The following is a 14,005-nucleotide window of genomic DNA, read 5'->3' on the forward strand; positions in this document are numbered from 1 at the left end:
TGGCCCATTTCACAATGTAGAAGAAGTTCCTTCTTTTACCTCACTGACCTTAAGTATCAGGACAGCCATCACAATGGTTTGGTGGTTGAGTTGTTTTATTGCAACTGGTGAAAGGGCTGAATTTATCCAGTTATTCCTTTAGACTCTTCTCCCTCAGGATTGTTTTCCCTATCCTGAGCCCCCTAAAAGTTAGAGGTGCTAGTTTGTTTTACAGTCAACGGGGCCCATCCAGAATAATCTTCAAATATTTAACAATGTGGCCCCAATCAATTGGAATAGATGCCAGTTTTAAACAGCCATCACAACTAAGAACGCATCTTCACCTAAAACACCACTGCCTTTAATAATATATGTTTTATAAGTATTATAAGGCTCTTAAACTATACACTGTGATAGGTATAATATTACTTGAAGGTAGACTGTAATAAAGAGGTATATATAAACCCTAAAGCAACCACTAAATTAACAAGCAGAGTTGTAATTAATAAGACAATAAAGCAGAGTCCTAGAAAATGGTTGTCATGGGGTTGAATTGTGTCCCCCTCCAAAAGATACCCCTGGTATCTGAATTTGACCTTATTGGGAAATAAGATCTTTGCAGATGTAATTAATTTAGATGAGATCATTAGGATGTGACCTACTTCAGTGTGACTTTAGTCCTTATTAGAAGATGAGAACAGGACACATAGGGGAAGAATGGCCATGTGACAGTGGAGGTAGAGATTGGAGAAATGCATCTAAAAGCCAAAGAATGCCAAGGCTTGCTGGAAAAAGTATCAGAAGGTAAAAGAGGCAAGAAGGATTCTTGCATATAGGTTTCAAATGTCTAGCCTCCCAAACTGTGAGACAATATATTTCTGTTGTTTTCAGTTACCTGGTTGGTAGTACTTTTTTACATTAGCCCTAGGAAATGAATACAATGCTTAACCCAAAAGAAGGCAGAAAAGAAAACAAACAAAAAAGGAACTAATAAGATAAATACAACCAAATGTTAATATTAGCTGTAATAATCATATCAAATGTAAATCATGTAAAAACTACAGTGAAAAGGCAGAGAATATTAGACTGGATTTTTTTTAAAAAGACACACCTATGTATATTGTACAGGAAATGTACTTCAAATACAAAGACAATAGGTTAAAACTAAGATGGAAATAGATACACCATGCTAACACTAATCAAGGAAATCTAGAATGACTATGTTAATACCAGCAACATATGTTTCAGAGCAAAGCATGTTAGGAGGGTATATAATAAAGTTTTACTTTATAATCATAAAGGAGTCAATTTAACAAGAGGACATATCAATCTGAAGGGTTTATGTATCTAACAAACTTTGAAAATACTTGAAGTGAAAATTGATAGGAATGCAAGGAAAGAAAATAGAAAAATCCACAAAATCAGAGATTTTAATACATCTTTTTGTTATTGATAGAAAAAAATAAGGTTATTGGAGACTTGAGTAGTAATTTGCCACTTTGACTTTAGTGATATTTCTGGAACATTCCATATAATAGCAGAATGCACATAAATTTCAAGTGAATGAGATATTCACCAAGATAGACCATATCGTGGGCCATTAAACAAGGATCAGTATACTTAAAGGTGAATATGGAATAGTGACTTTAGCAAAATGGTGAACTAGGAAGCTCTGAACTTTTGTTATCCCATGGAGACGTAAGAGAAGAACCAGAAACTGGCTAAAATAACCTTGTAGTAGCTCTGGAAATCAGGCAAAAGTCTATAGCAACCAAGCAAATGCTCAGTTGAAAAATCACATTCAAATGATAGAAAGTTTTATGGCTTTTTTTACTCACATTTGCCACAACAACTCCCTGATGTGGTGTGGTCTTGCTCTGGAGAAGGTGAAAGCTCAATTTCCAATTCCCACCTTTAAACTAGAGGAAAGAGAACAGCAGCATTATTTGCAGCATTCTGGCCTGCTCCCCTCCCTACGCCCTTTCAGGGGGCTTCCTGAAGGACTGGTCTCACCTAACTCAGGCCTCAGAGAAAAGTGGCAGCCAGTGGTGGTGAAAGTTGCAATGATTCTATAGATGTGCAGACATCCAGAGCAATATGTTAGGGGTGAAGACCATCTAGACCCCTGAGGAGAAGCTGAGGTGAGACTCTGGGAAAATTGAGGAAGTCATACACAGGAGTTGCCGTCATGGCACAGCGGAAATGAATCCAATTAGGAACCATGATGTTGCAGGTTTGATCCCTGGCTTTGCTCAGTGGGTTAAAGATTCAGCATTGCCATGAGCTGTGGTGTAGGTCACAGATGCAGCTTGGATCTAGTATTGCTGTGGCTCTGGCATAGGCCGGCATCAACAGCTCTGATTAGACCCCTAGGCTGGGAACCTCCATTTGCCAAAAGTGTCACCCTAAAAGGACAAAAGACCAAAAAAACAACACCCAAAAAAGTTGTAGATAAAATAAATGCTCTGAGAAGAACTTAAGATTTTATCTCAGCTGATTCCCTAGGGTCAGAGCATGACCAGCTAAACAGTGAAGGACTTCTCTGGCACAGATACAGTCTACAAAGTCTGGGAAAGCTGGCAATCTGTTTTGCAAATTTTTAACCAAGAGAACTTTAAAGTCATACAAAGAGATGTATGGACAATTCAAAGAAAGAAAATAAATTGGCAGAAACCACCTCTGAAGAAGTATAGACATTGGACTTACTAAATAAAGACTTTAAAGGAACTGTCTTAAATATTTTCAAATAGCTAAAGCAACCCCCCCTCCAAAAAAAAAAAAAAAACTGAAAGAAATAGGAAGTTACATATGAACAAAGTGAGAATACCAACAAAGAGAATTATGAAGGACCAAAAAGAGATTCTGGAACTGAAAAATATAACTGAATTGAAAAATTTACCAGAAGGTTTCAACAGCAGGTTTAATAAGGCAGAAGAAAAAATTATCAAACTTGAAGGCAGGACAATTGAGATAAGTCTGTGGAACAGAAGAAAAAAAAGAAGTGAGCAGAACCTAAAGTACTTGTGAACTATCATCAAATAAACCAATATAGACATTATGGGATTCTTGTATGGAAAAGAGAAATCATTTGAAGAAATAATGGCTGAAAACTACTCAAATTTGTTGAAAGGCATTAAACTATAAATCTAAGAATCCTAACTGTAAAAGTTTAAAGGGACTTGTGTCAAGACATAATTTGTCAAAAGACAATTTTGAAAGTAGCAAGAGAGAAGCAACTCATCACGTACAAGGGATCTTCAATAAAATCAGGTGAATTACTTCAACAAAAATCTTGGTGTGCAGAATGCCAAGGAATGATATATTTAAAAGGCTGACAGGGAAAAACAAAAACCTATCAACTAATTTTTCAATATGCAGCCAAACTGTCCTTTAAAAAATGGAGAAATTATGACTTTCTCAAATAAACAAAAGCTGACAAAGTTGATTATCATTAAACCTGCTCTATGAGAAATGATAAAAGCAGTCCATCTGGCTGAAATGAAAGGACACAAATAATTCAAAGCCATATAAAAATATGAAAATCTCTGGTAAGAGTAGATACATAGACAAATATAAATATGTCTAAGAGTATCTAAAGGATTCTACAATAAAGGCAACTCAATTAAATAATGGAAATAGTACTCAGACATTTCTCCAAATAATATGTACCAGTGACCATGAACTGCATGAGTAAATGCTCCTCATCATTATTTGTTAGGGAAATACAAATCAAAACCATGAGGTAACACTACACTCCCCCAAGATGCCTATAATCAAAAGATGGAAATTAGCAAATGATGAGAATGTGGAGAAATCAACCCTCATCCATTGCGAGTGGGATATAAAATGAGGCAGCCACTGTGGAGAACATTTTGGCAGTTCCAAAATATAAAATTAAAATGTGACCAATTAATTCCTCTAATATCCCCAAATTGAAATTTCAAGCAAAAATCCATATGTCAAATGTTTATAGCAGCCCTAGTCACAGAAATTAAGATGTGGGGAAAATCCAAATGTTTATCAATGAATGGTTAAACAAAATGTGGAATATGCATACCATGTAATATTCAGTTATAAAAAGGAATGAAAGGGATACATGCTACAACATGGAAGAACCTCAAAAACATTATGCTAAGTTTTTAAAGAAGGCACATACAAAAGGCCACATTTTATATGATTCCATTTATGTGAAAATGAATTGGTAAATCTGTGAAGGCAGAAAGCAGATTACTGGTTGTCAGGGGCTGTGAGAATGGAATGAAGATTGCTTAATGGACATGGGGTTTCCTTTTAGAGTAATAAAATATTTGGTAATTAGATAGAGGTGGTAGTTGCACAAAGTTGTTAATGTACTAAATGCCATTAAATTTTACACTTTTAAATGGTTCATTTTATGTTATGTGACTTTTACCATAGTAATAAAAAATAATACTCAAGGCGTACATGTTTCCAGGCTACAAGGGGATTAAATTAGAAATCAGTAACAGAAAAATCTCTGGAAAATCATGGATATTTGAAATTAGTTACCAAACTCACACACAAATCAAAAGAAAAATTAAGATGAATTTTGAACTAAATGAGAACATAAAAATTTGTTGAATTTCATCAAGGTAATTAGGACAAAATTTATAGCACTAAGCATCTATATTAGAAAAGAAGAAAGGTCTCAAATGATGACATCAGCTTCCATCTCAACAAACTATGAAAGGAAGAACATATAAAATCCAAAATAAGCAGAAGAAAGGAAATAATAAAGATCAGAGCAGAAATCAATGAAATATAAAACAAAAAATGATAAAGTCAGTGTAACAAAGTTTGTTCTTTGAGAAAAATTAAAATTGACAAACTTTAAGCCTAATTGATCAGGGTAAAAATGAAGACACAAATTAGCATTTTAAAGACTAAAAATGTTGACCTCACTTCAGATTCTACTGATAATGAAAGAACAAGTGAATATTGTGAACATTTTGTCAGTAAATTCACTGATTTTGCCTATCAATGGTAAATCTCAAGTTATCTGGAAAGAAACACACATGGTACCAGCATCTTAACAGTACTTACTAGGAAAGCCAACCTGATTAATTTCTTCATATGAACACTTTAAAAATCAGTGTGATCAATTTTATCCTCTCATTTTTATTCAAATTAATTATCAGAATGTAAATTATTATAAATAAAACTTTGATTTATCTAAATGGCACTTTTCAGAACATCTGAACCTTAGTATACAAATTTTGCTTTAAGATTAATAATATTTAAGTGACTGCAAATGAAAGGCTATCCTGGTATGGCTGTCAGTATTAAATGCTACTGCAGTGTTTGATTTACTGAAACGTCTGTGTTCAAAAGAGAATTTCTTGACCTGTCCTAAAGACATCAACTGTTAGTCCCCTACTAACACATTATATGTTAGTATTCCTAGGAAATGTATTAGCTAATATTTGAACTATTTTGATGGTATATTTGAAACTTTCTGTTGAGATACACATGTAGAAAAGAGCATGCACTATAATTGTACAGCTTAAAAATTTGCCATGTAACAGCAACTAATCAACACACTGGTTAAGATACTTTCATAAGTAAAAGTGCTATTATGCTAGTCATACTCTGCTACTATATCTGAATCCTATACTATTGTAGAGTAATAATATGAGCAATTTACTGAATATATACCATGCATCAGTGTGCTGTCATACTCTTGATTGAGACAGTATTCCTGACTTCGTGGCTATGTCAATCTACTAATAGTAAGAAATATGCAAATAAGAATTTGTGAGAACATAATTTTAAAAGTAAAAACATACCCCATTGTTCTTGGTGTTCGTTTGCGTGCTCAAAGGTCTGTTAATTATTGAAGTTCTAGGGTTCATTTCAATTTCTGGCTAAGCCAATTTCCTTTTTGATCTATGAGTACTTTTAGGTTATTACTCATTCCTTTAGAATTATCTTCTGTGGTTTTAGAGATAAATATAAATAAGTAATACATAGTAAGTACAAATGCAAGTACTAATTGATAGAGTTTCTGAAGAACTTTCTCAAGAAAAAAATTACCTTTCCTTTGTTTTTCAAAAGAATATTGCAATTTTCATCATATAAAAACTTCCCAGCCTTGAAAAGATCTAGCAAAATTTCACATTATAACTTTCTTTTCTTTTTTTTTCTTTTGCTTTTTAGGGCCACATCCATGGCATATGGAGGTTTCCAGGCTAGGGGTCAAATCAGAGCTGTAGCTGCCAGCCTAGGCCATGGCCACAGCAATGTGGGACCTGACTTGTGTCCGCAACCTACACCACAGCTGTCGGCAACACTGGATCCCTAACCCACTGAGCAAGGCCAGGGATCGAACCTGCAACCTCATGGTTACTAATTGGATTTGCTTCTGCTGTGCCACAGTGGGAACTCCCACATATAACTTTCCATGTTACAAAAGTAAGTAATTTTTATGCTAATCAAGAAATACTGAAGTAGAAACAATATAGTGCAGTATAACCACAAAGTCCTGTGAATTATGGAGTCTCCTTAAATCCCAGCAATTAAACAGATAAGGAAAATATTTTGATAATATAATATTTTGGTACATTTGGATTTTACTACAATAATTTTTGATTGAATATGAAATTGACAAAAATATTCTCTAAAAGTCTCTACATTTCCCATCAAAGCAGAAAAGAGTTAAAATGGAAGAAGAAATTACACAGATTCAATAATGTAAGTGACCTTGGCGAGGGTCTCAGAAAAAGGACACATCAAAATATTCTCAAAAAACCCTCTCAAAAAGATAAACAGAGACCTCAGGACCTGGCAAAGAGCATATGACATATGAATTTCAAATAGCTACTCACCCTTATTCTCTGAAGTGGAAGACCTCATTCCAGTCTTTCTAGCTCAGCAAAACATGACAGAAAGGAAAGACAGTCTAAGAAAATAATCAATAGTAAAAATAACTAAAATTCACTTCTCTTACCATTATTTAATATATGCATGCAGTGTTCCCTTCTTTTAGTCCAACATTAATGAGACTTTCAATACCTGTCACAGCTGCTTGTCCCCTTCTAATTCAATGTTTTCCATTTTCTCATTTTATTCAAGTATACAGTTATGTATAGTCATATTTATGACTCTTGGTTCTACTGAGCAAAATGAAGTAAAATGGGTCACTGATCATAAAGGTGCATATTGCCTTACATGTAGAAATGAATACCCTTTTCATTGAGAAAGAAAAAAGTGTTCTGACAGTGGTATTATGTTGTTTCTAAGAGGTCACCAAAGAGAGCCAGGCTCTGAGAGTCTTATTTGTCCTATTAGAAGGGGCATTCATCTGGACCTCAGATTGACATCTGGAATGAGTCTCTCAGCATCCTCAGACAGTTGTGCTCATCATCGATCCAGACAAGCACCCTCCCAACAAATAAGCATTTCCATAGCCAGGCTTATTTCCTTTAGGCTTATCTATTGCGTCATGAATAAAGAACAATATGTGGTATTAAATAATGGAATTCTTATATTAATAGCCTGGGAAAATGTGACCTTGGATTGTCCTAAAAATTACATCAAATCTATTGGGAAAATAAAAATAACTATAAATTTGAAGAGTAAATAATGTATCAAAATTATATGTAGTATAATTACAGTACAAATAAAAGTAGAAGCAACTATATTCTGAATGTTCCAGATAAAGATTATAAACATCAATGTTTAGCATACTTGCATTTCACTACAAGATTATTGTTTGTCATCCAGTATAAAATGGTGAAAAGGAAATATGGCAATGACTCCGAAATTATTCAGGTTATTATTTTTAAAAATGGAAGAAACACTAAAATTCCTTTAACCATATAGAGACATTCACAAGAAAAAAATATATATCAAAAATAGGAGTTCCTGTTGTGGCTCAGTGGTTAACAAATCCGACTAGGAACCATGAGGTTGCGGGTTCAATCCCTGCCCTTACTCAGTGGGTTAACGATTTGGCGTTGCCGTGAGCTGTGGTGTAGGTTGCAGATTCGGCTCAGATCCCGCGTTGCTGTGGCTCTGGCGTAGGCCGGTGGCTACATCTCTGATTCGACCCCTAGCCTGGGAACCTCCATATGCCGCGGGAGCGGCCCAAGAAATAGCAAAAAGACAAAAAAAGATATATATATTATTCCTTGAGTCTCTGAAATAATGACCTCACAGACTTTAACAACTGACATCACTAGTCATAAAACACAAGAATTTCAAATTACCAGAATAGCTGCTCACTTTCCTTCCATGAAAGTAATTTGTTCACTTGAAAGAAGAGTAACATTTTGTAGTTTTGACCTACAGCATAACATTACAAAGAAAAATAGATCAGATCATACAATGCATTAAATTAATTAAAAATAAAACGTTGGTTTCATTTAAATTAATCATATAAAAATTTAATCATATAAGCATTCCTTGACACAAAATCAGTTTTTTGATCCATTGTAACCCATGCCATTTCATTTATTCACTTATTTCCTCTCTGAGTTCTTTATTTAGTAAGTAGCCAATAATGCTCTCTACTGAACTATTAAAATAAGTGACACAGCAGTTATCTCAAATGGAAAATTGTAAAATTGTATTTAACCTAATCAAGACTATATAAATACCTTGCTATGTAAAAAATATCCTGTGATGAACAAAATGCAAGGCATATGATTGGTGTACTGTGATATTATTGAGGTTATCAGTCAAGCCAGTTCTGAGAGTTTTGTCTTATTGTAAGACCACTCAGCTGGATCTCAGTAACCTCAATACTTATGCTCATCCTTGATCCAGGCAGGTTAACTATGAACTAATAAGCACACCTTACACCACACTAATGCTCTTGACAATTTACCACTTGCATTCAGCTTATAGTAGAAATGGCGCAGGTGGACATTTGACTTGATTTTAGTAACTGGGTTTATAATGGCAACTTCAGAAGCGTCCCAGCATCCTTCTGTTTAGAGTCAAACATGAAGTGATTATTGCAGTGTGGCAGTTTTTAATGCTGATATATTTATGCAGTATGATAGGAACAATCAGTAGTTAACTGTGCACTTGGGTTATATCATTTAAGATTACTAAAGTATGTGAAGTATATACAATGTGATAATCCCATCTGATAGAAGAAGTCACATTCAATGTGAATCCATATCTTCCTTGTCAAAGAAGATATGCATTCATATCAAAACCATATGATAAAAACCTCTACAAAACAACGGGAAACAACAAAATGGCAATAGGTACATAGCTATCAATAATTAATTATAATGACCTAAATGTTTCAATCAAAAGATATTCTGCGAACAGAAACAAAGCTGAAGTAGCAATACTTATATAAGACAAGATAGACTTTAAAACAAAAGCTGTAACAAGAGATGAAGAAGGGCATTGTAATGATAAAGAAATAAACCTAACAAGATATAATAATTGAAAATATCTATGCATTTGAAATGGGCCCATCTAAATACATAAAGCAAATATTAACAAACAAGCAAATTGACAGTAACAATAAGTGCACAGGTCTTTAACACCACCATTACCTCAATGGACAGATCATCTAGACAGAAAATCAATAAGGAAATACTGGGCTTAAATTAATCATTAGATCGGGTGCACTTAATGGATATATGTAGAATATTCCATGCAAAAGCCACAGATTACATTCTTTTCAAACCACATAGAACATTCTCTGCAATAGATCCCATGCTAGGCCACCAAAAAAGTCTCAATAAATTTAAGAAAGTTGAAGTTACATTAAGTATTTTTTTCCAACCACAATGATAGCAATTACAAGGAAAAAGACTGCAAAACCCACAAACACATGGAGTCTAAACTATATGATACTAAATAGCCAAAGAGATAATAAAAATAGACCTGGAGACAAAGGAAAATGTAAACACGACACAACTTTCCAAAATCTTAGCAACAAAAGCAGTTATAAGTGGGAAGTTTGAAGTGACACAAGCCTACTTTAGGAAATAAACAAATATTAAAGAGTATAACTATACCTAAAGGAATTAGAGAAAGAACAAACTTAAAAGTTATTAAAAATGAAATAAGAAAGAGCAGAAATAAATAAAATAGGGCCCAAAAAAGTAGAAAGTTCAATGAAACAAAGAATCATCAAGAGAGCAGACCTGGAATTCCTGCTGTGGTGCAGTGGGTTAAGAATCTGACTGCAGTGGCTTGGGTCACTGTGGAATTGCAGTTTCAGTCCTAAACGTGGTACGTTGGTTAGGGATCCTGCATTGCCACAGCTGTGGTATAGGTCACAACTGAGTCTTGGATTTGATCTCTAGCCTAAGAACTTCCATATGCCATGGCATAGCCATTGAAAAAAAGAGAGCAAACCCAAATAAAACCAGTAATAAAAATGAAAAGTGGAGTTCCCGTCGTGGCGCAGTGGTTAACGAATCCGACTAGGAACCATGAGCTTGCGGGTTCGGTCCCTGCCCTTGCTCAGTGGGTTAACGATCCGGCGTTGCCGTGAGCTGTGGTATAGGTTGCAGACGCGGCTCGGATCCCGCGTTGCTGTGGCTCTGGTGTAGGCTGGTGGCTACAGCTCCGATTCGACCCCTAGCCTGGGAACCTCCATATGCTGCAGGAGCGGCCCAAGAAATAGCAACAACAACAACAACAACAATAACAAAAAAAAAAAAAAAAGACAAAAGACAAAAAATAAAAAATAAAAAATAAATAAATAAAAAATAAAATAAAAAAAAATAAAAATGAAAAGTTACAATCAACATCACAGAAATGCCAAAGACTATAAGAGATAACTATGAACCAATAAAACAGAAAGCCTAGAAGAAATTAATAAATTCCTAGAAACATACAGTCTGCCAAGACTGAATCAAGAGGAAATAGAAAATATAAGCATCTAATAACCATTAATAAAATTGAATCAGTAATTTAAAAATTCCTAACAAAAGACAAGGACCAGATGGCTTTATGGGTGATTTCTACAAAACACTGAAACATTTAATGAAAAGTTAATGCTTAACTTCTCAAACTTTAAGGAATTAAATAGGAAGGGGTACTGTCAAACCCATTCTACAAGGACAGCATTACCTTGATACCAAAACCAAAGACACTACAGAGAAAAAGGAATATTACAGGTCAACATTACTGATAAACATGGATACAAAAATTACCAACAAAAATTAGCAAACCAAATTCAGCAATATACCAAAAGGGTCACACTTGAACATAATCAAGTGGGATGCAAGGATGGGTCAGTATTCACAAATCAGTGTGATACTCCTCCTCATAAAATTGAGAAAAAATCATATGACCTCAATAGATACACAGAAATCTTTTGACAAAAGTCATCTTCCGTTTGAGATAAAATGCATGAGTTCCCATTGTGGCTTAGCAGAAATTAAACTAATATTCACGAGGGTGTGGGTTTGATCCCTGGCCTCACTCAGTGAGTTAAGGATCCATCACTGCTGCAAGCTGTGGTATAGGTCTTAAATGAGGCCCACATCCTGTGTTGCTGTGGCTGTGGGGTAGGCCAGCAGCTGCAGCTCTGATTCAACCCCTAGTATAGGAACTTCCATATGCCACAGGTGCAGCCCTAAAAAGAAAAAAAAAATACAAATAAATTAAGTATAGAGGTAACATAACTCAACATAATAAAGGTCATTTATGATAAACGCACAACTAACAACATATTCAATGGTGCAAAACTGAAACCATCTCTAAGATCAAATGCCCAACCTTGCCACTTTTGTTTGGCATAATATTGGAAGTCCTAGCCACAGCAGTCTAAAAATAAAAAATAAAAGGAAACTAAATTGGAAAGAAAGAAATCTGTCACTGTAGATGACATGATACTATATGTAGAAAATCCTGAAGATGCCTCCAAACAACTACTAGAACTCCAATGACTTCAGTAAAGTTGCAGGATACAAAATTAATATACAGAAATCTCTTGCACTTCTATACACTGATAATTATATGAAAGAAATTAAGGAAAACAATTGAGTTCTCTTTGTGGCACAGCAAAAATGAATCTAACAAGTATCCATGAAGATGTGGGTTCAATCCCTGGCCTTGCTCAGTGGGTTAAGGATCTGGAATTGCTGTGAGCTGTGGTGTAGGTCACAGATGTGGCTTCGACCCCATGTTGCTGTGGCTATGGTGTAGGCTGGCAGCTGCAGCCCCAATTCAACCCCTAGCCTGGGAACTTTCATATGCCGTGGGTGTGGCCCTAAAAACCAAAAAAAAAAAAAAAAGCAAAAGAAAGAGAAAACTATTGAGTTTATAATTGCATCAAAAAAGAATAAAATATCCAAGCAAAAAATTCAGCCAAGGAGGTAAAAATTTGTATTTGAAAAACTATAAGACATTGATGAAAGCAATTGAACATGACCCAAATAAATGGAAATATACTCCCTACTTATATATATTGGAAGAATTAATATTTTTAAGTGACCATACTACCCAAGCCAATCTTAGATTCAATGCAATCCCTATCAAAATACCAAGGGCATTTTTTACAGAACTAGAACAAATAATCCTAAAACTTGATTGGAAACTTTAAAGATCCCAAATAGCCAAAACAATCCTGAGAAAAATAACAAAGTTTGATGTATCATGGTACCTAATTTCAAACTATACTGCAAAGGTACAGTAATCAAAACAATATGGTACTGACACAAAAAGAGACACAAAGATTATAGAATATAATAGCCCAGAAGTAAGCTCATGCTTATAAGGTAAATTAATCTACAATAAAGGAAGCAAGAATATAGAGTAGGAGAAAAGACACCCTCTTCAATAAAGAGTTTTGGGAAAACTAGACTGCTACATGCAAAAAATAAATAAAAATAAAACTGGGCCACTTTCTCACATTATACACAAAAATAAATTCTAAATTAATTAAAGACATAGATGTAAGGCTGCAAGCCATAAAACTAGGAGAAAACCTAGACAGTACACTCTTTGACATTATTCTTAAGATTATTTTTTGGATCAGGCAAGGGAAACAAAGCCAAAATTTAAAAATAAGGGACTACATTAAGATAAAAGCTTTGCATAGAGAAGAGAATTGGAAACAAAACAAAAAGGCAGCCTAATGAATGGTAGAATATTTTTTTCAAATTATATACCTAATAAGGAGTTAATATCCAAAGTATTCAACAAATTTATACAACCAAACATCAAATAAAACCACCCAGGTTAAAAATGAGCAGAATACCTGAATGGACATTTTTCCAAAGAAGATATACAGGTGGCCAACAGGTACATGAAAAGATGCTCAACATCACTAATCAGGGAAATTCAAATAAAAAACAACAAGAGTTACCATTGCACACCTATCAGAATAACATTAAATAAGCAAAAGACAACAAATAAGTGTTGGCAAGGATGTGGTGAAAAGTGAACTCTCATGCATTGTTGGTGGGGTTGCATAAGAAATCTGGTCAATAGCATTGTATTGACTTCATATGATGATGAGTGGTTGCTAGATTTGTGGTGGTTATTCCATAATAAAGTGTCAAACAACTATTTTTACACTTGATACTAACATAATATTGTACATCAAGTGTATTTCAACAAAAAATAAAACATTAAAAGCTACAGGCATTAAAGAAGTATGTTACTGGCATAAAGACAAACATATAGATTGATTGAACAGAATAGAGAGCCCAGAACTAACACCATATGTTTAGTAGAAGGTCAACTAGGAGCTAAGAATACACAATTTCAACCAATAATGATAGGAAAATTTGATCACCACATGCAGAAGCATGAAACTGGAAACCCTTCAGAGAAAACATGAGCAAAACGGTTCTTGATGTTGGTTTTGGCCATAATTTTTTGGATATGGTACTAAAAGCACCACCAACAAAATTAAAAATAAACAAGTGGGACTACATCACATTAAAAATCTGCACAGCAAACAACTAATAAATTGAAAAGACAACCTATAGAATGGGAGAATATATTTGCAAATTATATATCAGATAAATGATTAATATACAAATGTGTAAGGAACTCATATAGCTAAATAGCAGTCATCATT

General features: G+C 34.4%; 1 non-coding gene across 1 annotated transcript; it reads right to left on the reverse strand.

Annotated features, from left to right (window-relative positions):
* Window positions 1-7,299: 7,299 nt before the first annotated feature.
* LOC146406435 (small nucleolar RNA SNORD109A) lies at window positions 7,300-7,366 on the reverse strand. The gene has a single exon (XR_014832485.1). It is a non-coding gene; the product is annotated as a small nucleolar RNA SNORD109A (small nucleolar RNA).
* Window positions 7,367-14,005: the final 6,639 nt, after the last annotated feature.

The sequence above is a fragment of the Sus scrofa genome, chromosome 1 (genome assembly GCF_054392235.1).
Source record: "Sus scrofa isolate SSC_HxYL_T2T_F1_AM1 chromosome 1, Sscrofa_HxYL_maternal_Yorkshire_Landrace_v2.0, whole genome shotgun sequence".
Taxonomy (NCBI): domain Eukaryota; kingdom Metazoa; phylum Chordata; class Mammalia; order Artiodactyla; family Suidae; genus Sus; species Sus scrofa.